We start from the raw sequence: 2,500 nt of genomic DNA on the forward strand, positions 1-2,500 counted from the left end.
AGAAGCCTAAGAAGTGCTTTGCTCGAGACGGATTTCGATTTGGAGGTCCCCCGAGTTAATTTTGCCCATTATGACTCCTCGCCCGCACGCTTAAGCACCCCCGCGTGCACGTGGGCATTGTGTGCTAAAAAATGAAGTTTGGAGTTTGGGTTTGAAAATTTTATGGGAGCTTCCTAGAAGCCTAAGAAATGCTTTGCTCGAGACGGATTTCGATTTGGAGGTCCCCCGAGTTAAGTTTGCCCTTTATGACTCCTCGCCCGCATGCTCGTGCACACCGGCGTGCACGTGGGCATCGTATGCTAAAAAATGAAGTTTGGAGTTTGGGTTTGAAAATTTTACGGGAACTTCCTAGAAGCCTAAGAAATGCTTTGCTCGAGACGGATTTCGATTTGGAGGTCCGCCGTGTTAATTTTGCCAATTACGGCTCCTCGCCCGCACGCTCGTGCACCCCGACGTGCACACCGGCGCGCACGTGGGCATCGTATGCTAAAAAATGAAGTTTGGAGTTTGGGTTTGAAAATTTTACGGGAACTTCCTAGAAGCCTAAGAAATGCTTTGCTCGAGACGGATTTCGATTTGGAGGTCCCCCGAGTTAATTTTGCCCATTACGACTCCTCGCCCGCACGCTCGTGCACCCCGGCGTGCACGTGGGCATAGTATGCTAAAAAATGAAGTTTGGAGTTTGGGTTCGGAAATTTTATGGGAGCTTCCTAGAAGCCTAAGAACTGCTTTGCTCGAGACGGATTTTGATTTGGAGATCCCCCGAGTTAGTTTTGCCCATTATGACTCCTCCCCCGCACGCTCAAGCACCCCCGCGTGCACGGGGGCATCGTATGCTAAAAAATGAAGTTTGGAGTTTGGGTTTGGAAATTTTATGGGAGCTTCCTAGAAGCCTAAGAAGTGCTTTGCTCGAGACGGATTTCGATTTGGAGGTCCCCCGAGTTAATTTTGCCCATTATGACTCCTCGCCCGCACGCTTAAGCACCCCCGCGTGCACGTGGGCATTGTGTGCTAAAAAATGAAGTTTGGAGTTTGGGTTTGAAAATTTTACGGGAACTTCCTAGAAGCCTAAGAAATGCTTTGCTCGAGACGGATTTCGATTTGGAGGTCCCCCGAGTTAATTTTGCCCATTACGACTCCTCGCCCGCACGCTCGTGCACCCCGGCGTGCACGTGGGCATCGTATGCTAAAAAATGAAGTTTGGAGTTTGGGTTTGAAAATTTTATGGGAGCTTCCTAGAAGCTTAAGAAGTGTTTTGCTCGAGACGGATTTCGATTTGGAGGTCCCCCGAGTCAATGTTGCCCATTATGGCTCCTCTCCCGCATGCTCAAGCACCCCTGCGTGCACGTGGGCATTGTATGCTAAAAAATAAAGTTTGGAGTTTGGGTTTGGAAGTTTTATGGGAGCTTCCTTGAAGCTTAAGAAGTGTTTTGCTCGAGACGGATTTCGATTTGGAGGTCCCCCGAGTCAATGTTGCCCATTATGGCTCCTCGCCCGCACGCTCAAGCACCCCGGCGTGCACGTGGGCATTGTATGCTAAAAAATAAAGTTTGGAGTTTGGGTTTGGAAGTTTTATGGGAGCTTCCTAGAAGCTTAAGAAGTGTTTTGCTCGAGACGGATTTCGATTTGGAGGTCCCCCGAGTCAATGTTGCCCATTATGGCTCCTCTCCCGCATGCTCAAGCACCCCTGCGTGCACACCGGCGTGCACGTGGGCATTGTAGGCTAAAAAATGAAGTTTGGAGTTTGGGTTTGGAAATTTTATGGGAGCTTCCTTGAAGCCTAAGAAGTGTTTTGCTCGAAACGGAATTCGATTTGGAGGTCCCCCGAGTCAATTTTGCCCATTACGACTCCTCGCTCGCATGCAATATCTACTCCTGTCAGAGCTGTGGTTTTACTTAAGACTACTATAGGGGGGGGGGGAGTTCTCAGCACCAAGAGCTGCAAGTAAGGCCATTGCTTGCTTTGCAGTCTCGATTGCTCTACTAGTGAATAGTAGATGTCTTGGTTAGCTTGGAACGAAAAAAAAAATTTTTTGGGGAAAAAAAAAAAAAAAAGTTTTTGTGAAAAAAAATTTTTCGAAAAAAAAAAAAAAAAAAAAAATTTTTTTGGATGCCTCGGTCTTCTATTTGTTTTGCTTGGGTAGATTAGGAAAAAAAAAAAAAAAAATTTTTTTGTTGGATGCCTCGGTCTTCATATTCTTTCTCGGCTATTTCGAAAAAAAAAAAAAAAAATTCCGGGAAAGAGAAAAAAAAAATTATTTTTTGTTGGTTGCCTCGGTCTTCATGTTCTTTCTCTGGTATATGGGAAAGAAAAAAAAAAAAAAAAAATTTTGGATGCCTCGGTCTTCTTGTTCTCGGTTGGATTTATCGAAAAAAAAAAAAAAAAAAAAAAAAAAAAAAAAAAAAAATTTTGATGCCTCGGTCTTCTTGTTCTTGCTTTGGTATATCGGAGAAAAAAAAAAAAAAATTTTTTGGATGCCTCGGTCTTCTTGTTCATTCT

This window comes from Cornus florida, unplaced genomic scaffold (genome assembly GCF_030987335.1).
Source record: "Cornus florida cultivar Cherokee Brave unplaced genomic scaffold, ASM3098733v1 CherokeeBrave_3.0.0_Hap2_scaffold_143, whole genome shotgun sequence".
NCBI lineage: Eukaryota > Viridiplantae > Streptophyta > Magnoliopsida > Cornales > Cornaceae > Cornus > Cornus florida.